Source organism: Lygodium microphyllum, chromosome 19 (assembly GCF_053477565.2).
Source record: "Lygodium microphyllum isolate KBCC chromosome 19, Lygodium_microphyllum_v1.1.10, whole genome shotgun sequence".
In the NCBI taxonomy this organism is placed as follows: Eukaryota; Viridiplantae; Streptophyta; class Polypodiopsida; order Schizaeales; family Lygodiaceae; genus Lygodium; species Lygodium microphyllum.
Genome location: NC_141153.1, coordinates 139,828,724 through 139,842,940, shown reverse-complemented (window position 1 = coordinate 139,842,940; position 14,217 = coordinate 139,828,724). Strand labels below are relative to the sequence as shown.

The 14,217-nt window shown below is 43.5% G+C and overlaps 1 protein-coding gene across 6 annotated transcripts in view; it reads left to right on the top strand.

The window, feature by feature from the left end:
* Positions 1-14,217, top strand: part of LOC148020437 (K(+) efflux antiporter 5-like) — a 178,845-nt gene that overhangs the window by 19,548 nt on the left and 145,080 nt on the right. The gene's annotated exons all lie outside the window — the stretch shown is intronic.

The following is a 14,217-nucleotide window of genomic DNA, read 5'->3' as shown; positions in this document are numbered from 1 at the left end:
TACAGGACTCTTTATGCACCTGTGTGTAGCGGAAGGAAAAGCTGTCTTCTGAATGTTCTACTAATGAAGTGGTTTCTTCTGCTCCTTAGAAGCCTACCACTAGGAAGGTATTGGCTGATCGCTCAAGGGATCCACCTACTAGACTCATTTTTGATACAAGAGGCAAGGTGATTACCCTTGAGACTTTCGTTATTGACGATGTGCTCCAAAGATGGGGGATACTCTCTCCTCTAAATTTGAGCGCGAGTGTTTGCATTCATTTTTAATGTTGGCTAATGTCTTGGATGATGGAGTCCTTGACATTTTAGCAAAAAAAGTAAAATTAAGGCAAAATCAGCCTTGAACTAGATTTTATCCTCTTGGTGCATATAAAGATTGCCATTTGGAGTGTGTGGAATTTGTTTTTGTAGAAAGCTGCACGACATGTGGCGTATTTTGCATGAGAATCAATGGGATGTACTATGTGCTCTTGAGCATAAGAGTCATGGTGAAGCATGGGAAATTGTGGATTGTCATGGATTTCGCTTGTTTTATGTTGGGGGTTTTGCAATGCATTGCTTAGGCGTGCTCATGATTGTTCATGAGAAATTTCAGCCAGTATTTGTTAAGAATGATGTGCATGGTCACTTTTTGGTGATTGAAATTTTGTCTGAAGGGGAGGTTTTATGGTTGATTGGGCTCCATGAACCAAATGATCTTTTGTCTCGACTCAATCTGTAGGATAGACTAAAAGCATGCTTGTTGCTTGGCAGGCCAGGCTTGCTACCAGGGGATTTCAATATGTGTACTGACCCCTCGCCGTCTACTTTTGAGCATTGCATGGTAGATGTTGTCACGAGGACGTGAAAATTTGATGCTTTGCTTATATTTAATTGACATTTGATTAAAGGATCAACAAATGTGCAATTAAAAGATGCTCATGTGTTGCACATGAGGTGCAAGCTACTTTTTTTATAGTTGAAGGCCCAAGGACCCTGTGAAAAAGATGGGTGTTAAAGGCAAAAGTTGTAACAAGTTACACTTGTTAGATTCTAGGTGAATTTTGGTGTCAGTTTGTCCCTAGGACCATTAATTGGCCATTAAGTGTCAGTGGTGACACTAGGGACTAGGCATTAATTAATGGATTAATGCTTGTCCAAGGGTCAATTAATGCATGGGACCACTTTGGGTTGCAAATGGCCTAGCCAATTAATTTTTGGATGGGCAAAGTCAATTTTTTGGGCATGGATTAAGGGCCGAATTAATTTTCAGAATTAATTAATTCTGAAAATTAATTAAATGGCTGGAAATTGCTGAAAATGGATTAAGAGAGCTGCCACTTGGCAAAACTTTCCCATGCAAGTGGGGAAAAGGCTAAATAGGGCTGAAGGGAGAGGGAAATCTCGTTTTTTCATTTTGGAGCTGTTGGAAAGAGGTGTTGGACTGTTGCTACTAGCTTTTGGGGCCATTTCCTAGCCATTGGAGACTATTTTAGTGATGAGATTGCATATTCTTGACCTTGGGAAGCTGACAATTGCTGCTGATGTACTTTCTCCTGAAGATCACAGTCTCTGATGCTCCTATTGTTGGTGGTGAATCCGTTTGGGGCTGGTATGGCAGGGCAACAGCTGATTTTTGATCAGTTCTTCACGACAAATCTCAGAATTTTCTCTCTCTACAGCATTCTCTCATCTCCTTCAGCCTATGCTCAGCCATTCTCAGCAATTCTTAGCCATTCGGAGGAGATCTCAGCCATTTTTGGTGGGCTGATCTGTAATTTCTGCAGTAAACCCTAATTTACAGCAGAAATTAGGGTTTAGCAGCCACCTTGGGATCCGTTCCAGAGATTGAAGGCTCAAGGGACTGAAATCAGCAGCTGATAATTGAAGATTATCAAGGGAGTTCAGGGGCTAGCCCATCTCGAATTTATGACAGCAAGAGCAATTGGTTAGCAGGAGGAGATTGAAGAATCTCGAGTTGTACTCCTTCCAATTGAATGAAAGCTAAAGATATACCGCAAGGGGCGCCAATTTTGGGGCCAACAAGGTGTCTACTGTCCAAGAATGTTATGGTAAAGTGTGTATTTTATTTTATATGCATTTATTTATTGTTATAATTAATTCTTAAATCAGGTTATCACCACCCATTCCAAGAAGGAAGGCTGGTTTCAGATGTACCTAAGTGTCATGCATGGAATGCCTTTGCTCGACAATTCTCAAGCAAGACCTTTGGCCTTGGCTTTGTCCATCGGCCTCAAGGTTTACTTTTCATTGGACATAGCTATTACACTTATCATGTTTCTCCTACATTCTGGTATGAACACTCGGAACTTCCTTATCCCATGGTCACTTTTTACCTTATAGCTGGAGAAGGGTTTTTCCCTCGTGTGAACACTCTTTAGTGGGTGTGGTACTTAGTACCTTAGGGATTGTACTTTCATTCATTCTCACATAGTGGATGTGACCTTCCAGCACTCTCTTCTCTCTTGCTGTTCACTTGCTCACTGTGAGTGTGTGTGTTTGTGCACGTGCTGTTGAACCCTAACCTAATAGTAGTAGAGCCATACCTTTCAGCTGTTGCCGCTTTGCTCGCGCGCCACCATAGTTGCTGTTGAGTGGCGAGCGTGGCTGCTCTTCTTCTTCTTAGCTTGTGCATGTCAAGAGGCAGCACTATTCAACTAGCCCCCAGCTAGTTTTCCCATGTTCAGCTTGTTTGAGCCCAATAGTCTGCTGTGCTGACCAGATTCGACACCAAATTTAACAAAGGATGAAGGAATACCTTGTGGAACATCTTTGGATATAGAGTTTTGTTCAAAACCATACGGCATAACAGGAGCAATATGAACAAAATCAGACTCACACAAAAATGGATTGTACAAATCTACCACTGGGCTTGATTGTGAAGAGTTTAAACGTTCCATTGTGTCCCAAGTGGATAATATTTCCTCAACTAAGAGATGATTAGTCTCATTAGTCAGAGTGCTCGAACTGAGATGCTTCTTGTGAAGGAGTATGAGATGAATGCCCCCCCTTGTCGGCCCCAAAATTGCTGTCACTTGCTTGTAGACAGCCTAAAAGGCAGTCACTTGCCTCCAATCGCCTCTTGATCAGTTGGGGGCAGCTCTTTTGTAGTCTCCAATGGTTAGGCCGATCACCTATGGCTGGAAAATTGTAGCAGCAGCTCTCTCTCCTCCTCCAACATTCACAATGCTCAAAATACTTGGAATGAGCTTTCGCCAGTCTCCAACAGGCTTTTCCTTACTTGCATGGGCAAGTTTTGCCAAGTGGTAGCCTTGTAATTAGGTTTTTCAGTCTTTTGGAAACTAAAAATTAATAATTGTGAAAATTAATTTTAGCCTCAGTCCCTCCCCCAAAAATTTAATATGTCTTTCCACAATTAAATTGGCTAGGCCATTTTGACTCCCAAGTGGTCTTGTGAATTAATTGACCCTTGAACTAGCACTAATTAATTAATTAATGATCAGTTCCTAATGTCACCACTAACACTTGTTGGTCAATTAAATGCCATGGGCCAAAACTGTCACCTGACACCACTTAGTACGTGACCAGTTTGACGTATTACAACTTTTCCCTTTGATACCCATCGATATCTTTGGGTACTTGACAAGTATAACTTATTACAACTTCTGCTTTTGACACCCACTGACATCTCAGGTTCCTTGGCCCATCATTGTGACTTAATTGATTTTCACATCACATAAGACCTCACATGTGCACATTTCATTAATGCCTAAGCGAAAATGCCAAGCACATCGTTAAAATTTCATGTCCCCATGGCACTTGTTCAGTGATTGACTCATACAATGTCAAGACACTCCATTGCATCTTAGCGGGGAACCCCAACTCTTGTAGTTTGTGCATGAGCCTAGCTTGTGGCACCAACTGGTAGGTTCTTCTTCACAAAGGTCCCTATTGAACATTTGGGCTAGGAGTGGTGACAATACATCTCAGGCATATGAGAGGTGCTCTGTTACCACTCCATCATAGTCATGCACTTGACCATTTTGGAGTTTGCCAATGATGTCTTGGACCATAGTTGTGTTGAAGAAGTTAGAGGAGGTTGGTGTGCTCTTTGGTGGTTAGGGGAGAGGAGGCTGTCCAGACACTTGGTAGAGCTGGGTAGCATATGTTTGCCATGTCTTTGGAGAGGTAATATGGATATGGGCTCCAAGGCCTGCATTGGTTCTATGATGGAACAAGCAGCCCTTTGGGATCGGCTCAACTCTAGAGGGTGATGTTTTCTCTTCATGAGTCTGCAGGATTTTATCCTTGTGTGTAGACTTCGGGTGACAGTACATGTGTGGACAAAGCTCTCTTCTCTCTACCATTAGGAGACCTTTGCCCATTGTATCACCATAGAGAAGCAGCTCCAGATGCTTTCTGTTGATGATTCCCCCGTTAGAAGATTAGTCAGTTCATGAGTGAGTGTGGAGCAATTTAGCAAGCTGGGCACAAGAGTGTATTTTATGCATTCTTTTGGTGCTTGTTTTTGTGATTTTATGCCATTATTTTATGGCTGACTGGCATTTGTGACTACTTTATTGCTGTCCGGCCTGATCTAGATTTTGGTATATCTTTGCCTATCTATTGCTTGGCTCCCTTCCTCTAGATTCATTCATCACTTGCAGTCTTCCAGAGCAAGTCTTGTTGGAGAGAGGAAGTCGGTGCCAATGCCCACGTCAGCCAGTGACTCACTATTGTACGTGACTGTCTCATGTTTGGTATATGGATTTCATTTCCTAAGCATATCTCTGAGTTCTCTCTTTGTGGCGTTCCTTTGTTCTCGTGTTTTCTCGTCTTTCTTCTCTCTTGTATTGTGCAGTCTATTTTAGCAGTCTCCTATGCTTCCATTGCTGCACCCATTTTTGACATGGTATCAGATGTTCATGCTGAGTCCTAGAGTGCTGTTTTGCTGTTGCAGGTTTGCCATTTGATGTTGCTGATTGTCTGTGACTGCTGCCACCTGATTTCAGTCTGGCAACACCTATCTGCTGCAAACCAGCCTGATTATTACCTAGCACAGCCTGCGTTTTATGCTCAGCTGCCTGTGTTTTCCTGTCCTGCATCATTCGATTTCTGGTTTTCCACATTTAATGCCTGACCTTTGCTGTTCAGCTGCTGTCTTTATTGCATTTACTGCATCTTCAGGCTGGGAGACCATTTTCAGGCTTCTGACACTGTCTATTGGCTGTAATCAACCTCCTTTTCCTGTTTTTTGCAGTCGTTTTGTGATCAGCTTGTCTCTACACTGCATAGGAATTCGTGATAAGTGCAGTCTATGCTGTATTCTGGCTGTACTCTCTCTATGACTCTCTTCTTTGCTTTTTCTCTTGCTCCTATCCTCTCCAAATGGCACCTCTTTGTTGCTCTACTGATGATAAATGTTATGGCCTTGACTATCCCACATGGAGTGTTGTCATGAAAGCATGGTTTGTGCGGAAGCAATTATGGTATGTTGGTTCAGGAGCTATGGAGTGGCCCCAACCTCCCACTCCTCTTCAAGATGATTGGGACCTCCTCAATCATGAGGAAGCTATGCTTACATGGGATTATGATGATGCTTGTGCATATTGTACTCTTCTTTGATGCATTTCTAAAGAGGTTCTACCTATAGTCACCTCCTGTAGAATAGCTTCAGTGGTATAGGAGAAGTTTCAGATGTTGTATCAGGCTCCATTGACTAGGTGTATAGTTATTCTCTATGGATAGCTCCAATATATGAAGTTTGAGCCTAAAGATACTATTCTATCTTTCTTGCTTTGTGTTACATAGGTACAGGATCAGCTTCCACACACGCAATCCGCACTTCCAGAGGTTTGTCTTGTGGGGACTGTGCTCTATAAGCTCCCTTCGGAGTTCGATCGAGTAGCATTCCACAGCTGCACCCAGTTCTGATTGTGCACCATCTATCCCAAAGGTTTCGTCCCATCACCCACCATCTCCTTTGGTGGTTCCCCCCCATCCCTTTCGGAGGGGAACAATATCAGTGATGATGTTGTGGATTCCCTACCCCTTTGTGTTTTAGAGGGGGGTTCCCACGATTGTGAGGAGCTTCTTCATCAATGGGCTACATCAATGGACTTCAATAGCATTGGCCCTTTTCCTGCTGCCATTGGATCCATTCTGTCTTCTTGGTCTTCAGCCACATCCAAGATTCTAGAGGGGGCGTTAGCATTCATATGTGTCTTGCACAATCATCTCTTGCATGTGAGCCTCAGTCCGAGCTTTGACACTCAGTCTTTTATGTGTTTTGATGGAGAAGGTAGCTTTGTTTAGAGCATGCATTTCTTTTTTAGTTAGTTTTAAATGTGTTCACACTGGCCGAGTTATTTTCCAACCCATTGCATTTCCTTTTCAGTGATTGCAGGCTGCGTTTACACTAGCAGATGGAGCAATCAGCTTTTTTAGTTGGTGACCAGCATTTCTTAGTTATTTTACTACAAATGATTAGGTTGGCCAACATTTTTTGCATGAGTTTGACCAAGTTAGCTATTTTCCAGCATTTTTGGCTGTTTATCAGCTTGCCTCCAATGGCTGGTCATTATTCTTTCGTAGATCTTCAACACACTTCGACATTTGTGACATTCCTCCATCTTCTAGTGTGGCCTTTCATCATTAGCCTAATTTGGTGTCCTCATTGATAGCTTGGGTTGTGTGTAGGTTCTAATTGTGAGGGTGCAGATGGAAGAGAAACATGAACACACACACACACACACACACACACACACACACACAGAAGGTGAAGGAATAATACTGCATTGATTGAAGAAGAATGCTGATACAATGGGGATCGATTGATCATTCTTTGCATAGCAGCCCAAAAGTGTCAGTGAGGGCACCTGATGAGGTTGATGACGATGGCAACATGAAGCATGGAGTGTCGGAGTGTGCACCTAAAGATAGAAGATTGAAGATTAAAGAGTGTGTGTGTTTGCCAAGTGGGTGGTGTGGCTATAAATAGCCAAAAGATCGAAAAATTGGCCGACTTGTACCTGTTGGGGCCATAAATATTGGCCGACCAGCAATAAATGTTGGTCACTCTTTGAAAAATGCCAGAAAAAATAGTGAGGCCCCGGAAAAAATCATAGATGACAATGATAATCTGCGACAAGTGTAGACAGACTGTGGAATGCACATAGGAAGCGGACAACTAGGGAAAATGCACCTAAACTGCTAGGCCTCATATGTCTCTGTTAGACTTTGACAGGAGCTCACAACCAGGAGATGACAGATTGACATGACTAACATAGGCAGGCTAACATTCCCTCTTAGATCTTGGGAGTGTCTGAAGATCCAACAACCTCATGTGATGAAGCATAAAACCCTTGGGCAAAAGCTTCGTGAAGAGATCTATTGTGTTGTCCCTCATGGGATAGTAGGCCAGTGCTAACTTGGAATCCATGATTCGCTCTCAAACAAAGTGATATTGAACCTCAATGTGCTTCATGCCAGCATGAAACATAGGGTTTTCCGCCAGAGCTAGAGTAGCGTGGTTGTCCACATATAGCTCCGTAGGTCCCGGTTAAGGAAAGCCAATCTCCACCGACATGTGGCAAAGCCAAACTGCCTCCATAGTTGCAGAACGTAATGCACGATAGTTTGCCTCTGTAGAAGAAAGGGCCATAATAGGTTTTACCACGAGATAACTCGTGATCCAAGGGAGAAGACATAACCTGTAGTGGATTGTCTAGAATCCACATCACCTACCTAGTTAGAATCACTCCAACCAAAGAGAGTAACCCCCTCTCCATACATGATCCCGTAGGATCGAGTCCCGTATAAATAATGAGAAATGTGTAAGGCTGCTCTCCAATGCTCTTGAGTGGGAGTCTTCATGAAAGAAGACAACAGGGCCACAACAAAAGAAATATGTGGCCGAGCGTGAATAAGCCGGATGAGGGAGCCAACAAGGCATCTATAACAGGTTGTGTCTATAAGGGGAGTGCCAGTTGCCAAAAGCTTGGACTTTGGGTCCATGGGGTAAGAAATAGACCACAATCGGCCATACCAAACTTTGAGAGAAGCTCGAAATTATATATATGCCGCAAAATAAAAATGCCATGTGCCATTTGATAAATCTCCAATCCAAGGAAGAAGTAGAGGATCCCAAGATCCATCATGTCAAACTCTTGTTTTAAAATCGCCCGAGTACGATCAACCTCATGATAAGATCATCCACATGCACAATGAGCAAAACACACGTCACCCTCAACCTTAAAGTATAGGTTGGGGTCACGAGTCGATCGATGGAATCCATTGTGTATAAAGAATCGATCAATCCTTTGGTACCAAGCTCTAAGAGCCTGCTTTAGGCCATAGAAGGCCTTTTGCAATTTGTAGACATGGTCCTCCTTCCCTTGTACAAAAAATCGTGGAGGTTGTGAAACATAATCTCCTCCTCAAGGACACCATTGAAGAAGGCATACTATGCATCCATTTGATAAACAGGCTAGTGGTGGTGGGCTGCAAGAGCCAAGATAGCCCAAATAGTAGACATCCGAGCCATAGGTGCACAAGTCTCAAAATAGTCCAAACCTACCCTTTGTGCAAAACTCTCGGAAACAAGCGCGGCTTTGTACTTGTCCAAGGAACCATCTGCAAGGTACTTGGTCTTATAGCCCCACTTCACACCTATCACCTTCCGCTTAGAAGGACATAGAACCAACTCCTAAGTTTGATTGTGCTCCATAGAATTGAGCTCCTTCTGCATGGCTTGATGCCAAATATCTTGTGCAAGAGCCTCCTCAACTGTAGTAGGCTCACTGTCATCAAGAATTTGTGACATAAGAGCATAGTTCACATATAGTGAACTATTCCGTTGGGCCTGTAAGTGAGCTGATCTGTATGGATCGGTAGGAGAAGCAGGAAAGTGAGAAACACTTGAATCCTGCATGAGCTGATGGTACCAACGAGAAATCGGAATAGGCTCATCTTGCTGCGAGGGAGACTGAGTAGGCTCCGATACTTGCGATGCACCTATCTTTGGTGGTAGGGACTCCCTCTCACCAAGGGAAGGTAAATCCTCCTCATCTGAAGAAGGCTCCCCCCCTTTGACGGTTGAGTATCCCAAGAAGACTCTAGAGGGGAGGTTGAAGGAGTGGAAGCATGCAATGAAGAAGTAGTAGTTGCATTTGTCAAAGGTGGTAGGGAAGCTAAGGTAGAGGGTGGAGGAGGTGAAGACAAAGAAGGGGGTGCTAAGAGGTAACTTGAAAGGAACTAGAGGAAGTGAGGATGGGGAGGGTCAGGTGATGACGAAGAATCACCCATAAGAGAATCATCAATAAATCCTCAGAGGCCACAGCCTCGTCAAAGATCACATTCTTGCTCATCTTAAGCTTCCATGTCATCGGGTCATAGAGTCAATAGCCCTTCATGGTAGTGTTGTAGCCCATGAAGATGAGCTTCGTGGACTTCGAGTCAAGCTTCGTCTTCCTCTTCTTCTTGTCCACATGGACAAATGCATCACATTCGAAGATGTGGAAGTGAGATATGGAAGGCTTTCGACCAAAGAAAGCCTTGCAGAAGTCATATTTTGTAATGCAGAAGTTGAGGAGCGGTTGCGAATGTGAACCGCAGTAGCCATCGCCTCACCCCAAAGGGTATGAGGAAGACCTTGATGCTCCAACATCGATTGGGCCATCTTGAGCACATTCTGATTCGCTCGCTTCACTATACCATCCTGTGAAGGTGTTCGGATGGATATACTCCACTCGAATAGTGTGATCCTTGCAAAATTGAGAAAAGAGGTTTGAAGTAAACTCTCCACCATGATCGACTCGTACCCTTTGAACTTTGGAAGTAGTCTATGTCTCCACAAACACCTTCCACTTGCAGAAACAGGAGTACACCTCGCTCTTGTACTCCAGAAAATAAGGCCACACATAACGATTGAAGTCATCTATAATTAGCATAAAATACTTGGCCTTTCCAAGGGAGGCCCGACCCATAGGTCCACAAAGGTCGGTGTGAACCAACTTAAGCGGATAGAAGCCCTCCTAGTGGCAACCTGGGATATGGCTGCCTATGATGCTTGCCCCTCAAACAGCTATGTCACAAAGTGTGAATAGGAGGAAAATTAGCAAGTCCCTCCACCATCTTCTTCTGAGAAGCCTGCCAGATAGCATCAAAGTTGAGATGACCATAACGAGTATGCCAAAGCAGCCCAAGCTCGTGGGAAGACCTCGCAGCTAAGGCTATAAGCTTGTAATGCCCACCCTCCTAGGATCTTGTCCAAAGAATGACACCGGTAGACTCACCCTCCACTGTCACTGCATCGTGTGTAAAGACCACGTGGATACCAAGCCGTTTAAGACCATGAACACACAAGAGGTTAAAACCTAAATCGGGTATATAGAGAACTTTGGCTGAAGAAGACTACCTGTTTGGCAATATAGGAATAGTCCCTACTCCTCGAATGGGAATGGTAGAGTTGTCACCAATGGTGACGGTGCCTCCTTTGAAACTTAGGTCCTGAAGCCAATCTTGTCTTTAGGTCATGAGAGAAGAGGCCCCATTGTCAACGAGCGAAGGCTTCTCCTAGGCAGAAGATCTAGAGCTGTATTCTCCTTTGCAAATACATGCACAAAGGCGGACACTATCATCACGGGGGCAGTCTTTGTATCCTTCGAATCCTTCTCCTTTGGCTTCAAATGGGGGTACTTTTGCCAACACTTCTCGTTGGGATGAGTGCCCTTTCCACTATGTGAGTACTTGAGACTTTTCTCCTTCTTTTCATCCTTTTTATCCTCCTACTTTTTGTCCTTGGTCTGTGCCTTCTTCTTCTTCCCTCTACTTGTACATGCAATAAATGCCTTGGTGGAGCTAGAACGACTGGCCTCGACCTCTCTAAGTGGCTCATCATGCTCCAAGACAAGCGGTGAAAGCTCCTCCCATAAGAGTGTCTTGGGTCCGATGTGATAAGGTTGGTATAGAAGACATCGAACTGAGGAGATGGCAGCTGAGTCAAAAGGATCATAGCTATGTCTTTAGAGGATATCATTCGACCAAGAGAGGCAAGCTCACCCCTCATGTCCTCCATCTTTGTGATGTGCTCCTTCATAGAGGAGTCATCAAGACTGAGCATGCACAACTTTTTCTCAAGGAAAATCTTCTGGGCAAGTGTCTTCTCCTCCTTTGAGTCATCAAAGCTCGTGAGCTGGTAAGACATCTTTGATCTTGCAATCACCCAAAAAGTTGTGTTTTAATGGAGATAACGCGGGAGACAGAAAGTAGTCAGCTACACGGATTGTAGATATGTTGTTTGTCAAGGAAAAGCTGTGGCCTGCCACTAGAAGGGAGTTGCCTGCACCAGGAAGCTGGCTTTTTTGCAAGAAAGCTGCCACTTGTAAAATGTAGAAAAGAGGGGCCAATGTTTGGATATTGTTGTTGGGTCTTGGATGCTGTTGCCTAGCCTTTTGGAGAAGTTGCCTGGTTGCCAGGAAGTTCAAACGGGTAGCGGACCAGCTGTACGGGTTGTGAATGCAGCAAATGCAGGCTGAAAATCTGCATTTAATAAATCTAGGCTGCTCCTTTGTGATGAAATCTTGCCCTTTTGCAAGAAATCTCCAGATTGTGTCCTCACTTAGGTGATGTTACCATGTGAGAGTGCACAATAGAAGAAAGAAAGAAAGAAAGAAAGTTATAATAACGTCTACGAAAGGCCAAGTTGGCCTATGAGACCAAAGCGTTACATACAAAATGTCTGGGAAACTTTCCAGGTCCCAGTAAAGTTACCATCTAATGCTATGATAAACAAAGAGACACACACACACACACACACACACACACACACACACACACACACAGAGAGAGAGAGAGAGAGAGAGAGAGAGAGAGAGAGAGAGAGAGAGAGAGAGAGAGAGGCCTTTTACGGAAAAAAAAAAGAGAGAGAGATGAAGGAAGAATACGGCACTGATTGAAGAAGAATGCTAATACAATGGAGATGAATTGATCAATCCTTGCTGGTAGCCCAAACCATTAGTGAGGGCACTAGATCAGGCTGTTGTCGATGGTAGCACCAAGCATGGAGTGTGCACTTACAAACAGAAGATTGAAGATTGAAGAGTATGTGTCTACCAAGTGGGGTGTGTGGCTATAAATAGCCAAAAGACTGGGGAAAACTGGCCGACCTGAAACCATTAGTGAGGGCACTAGATCAGGCTGTTGTCGATGGTAGCACCAAGCATGGAGTGTGCACCTACAAACAGAAGACTGAAGATTGAAGAGTATGTGTCTACCAAGTGGGGTGTGTGGCTATAAATAGCCAAAAGACTGGGGAAAACTGGCCGACCTGCACTTGTAGGGGCCATAAATGCTGGCCGACCAGTAATAAATGCTGGTCACTCTTTGAAAAATGCCAAAAAAAAAAGGGAGGCCCTAAAAAAAATCCCAGATGACAATGACAATATCAGACAAGTGTAGACAAACCATGGAAAGCAGAATTTGGCCTAGGAATGCACATAGGAAGTTGACAATTGAAGAAAATGCACCTAAACTGCTAGAGCTCATATGTCTTCGTTAGACTCTAACAAGAGCTCACAACCAGGAGATGACAAACCAACATGACTAACATAGGCAAGCTAACATTGATTAGTCCACCTTTGTATTCTGCTTTCATTCAATTGAGTGCAGTCATCTCTTTCCTTCTCTCTCCGTGTGCATGTTCTTCTTGTGTTGTGGACTATCATAGAAACATGTTTCAAACAAGTTCCTTATGGTATTAATTTTTAGGAAATGTTTGACAATGTTTTCTTACCCATATAGTAAACAATATGGGTTACAAAATCCATATTCATGAAATATTGAAAGAAATAACCTATTGATCCATTACCTACACGACTTATGATCATGTTGTACAATGTTAACATGTAAACCTTGTCAAATGTTGAACAAACTAGGTGTTACCAGCCATCTCTAAATCACATTACAATGTATAACTATTAATATCATTATTAATGAAAATATTAAATATCATCCATCACATAATACAAAGCATCTGTATTTTACCCATGTGCCCTTAAAAAGCTCCAACACTGTAGTCATAGTTGTCTTTTCCTTTCAAAGCTTTGTAGTACGAAGAGCTTTATAGGAAGGTCCGTCCCATTCACAACCTATGCAAGAGATTGCTAGCGTAACTTTCTCCCAATGAGTTGTGTGCACAATGTTGAAAGACCAGGCATATTGGATGAACAGCTTGGTCAACTCCCTTGTGGCGTCTTTCATTGCTTGCTTTTGAAATCCAGCTTTTGCAGTTTTGCCTCCTCAACAAAGGAACGGCTGTTCTTTTTTGTCGTGGTGCATTGCCCGAACTCACACTTGCAACATTATTGTGACTCCCTTCGCTTACTCCAAAGTTGGAGCCTTGGCTTTGCATTTTAGCCAGGTCCATGCCAATGTGAACGGAGGGCTTACTGAGATATTTAGGGTCTTCCACTGGATGCAAATCTATGCCTAGCTGCTCAGCCTTTTGCGCCTTGAGTGTCTCATAAACATGTTTTGGAACTGCTGAGACTGTGTCCTTTTTATAAAACTCATTAATTGCCCTAGCCTTAGGGTTCCTTCACACTACAAGGCCCCTTACCAGTCCTAACTTTTATGACACGTTCATACCTGGTGACCAAATAGTCAATGTTGAATGGCCAATGCTGCGGGTGGCTGTCCAGGATGTCCAAGGTTGTACCTTACATGCTTGGACATCTTGAATGGGCGGGCATCTGCAGTATATCAGGTCATGCTCCCATTGCACAAGGACTAACATCCCATACCGTTAGCCAACACCGTTATGCTATGTGGATGGAGCCTCATAGGGTCTAGACTCTGGAGTCCATGAGCGGATCTCGTGAGTTGTGTAAGATGTCACACAAATGAACCTTTTTGTAGGACTGGTTAAACACCCTATCTTTAGGGTACATCCACACTATTAGAATCTTTACCATCTTAATGTTTAGGGCATTATTAAGAATGCATTTTCACACCTCATTACCAAATGGTTAGTTGTCAATGGCGAGCGTTGCTGTTGTCCATGCAGGATGTCCCATGGATGTAACAAGGGGCCTCTGAATTCTCTTCACAACTTTTGTTTCAAAGCACCCAGCTAACCATTATCTGGTCGCTTGGTCTTCTAACCTCTCCTCAGGCTGCTTCTGTGACACATGGCTTATTCAGAGTTTAAGCACAGAGTTAACTCAATCCGGTGACTGTAAAGTAAGCCTATGATTTG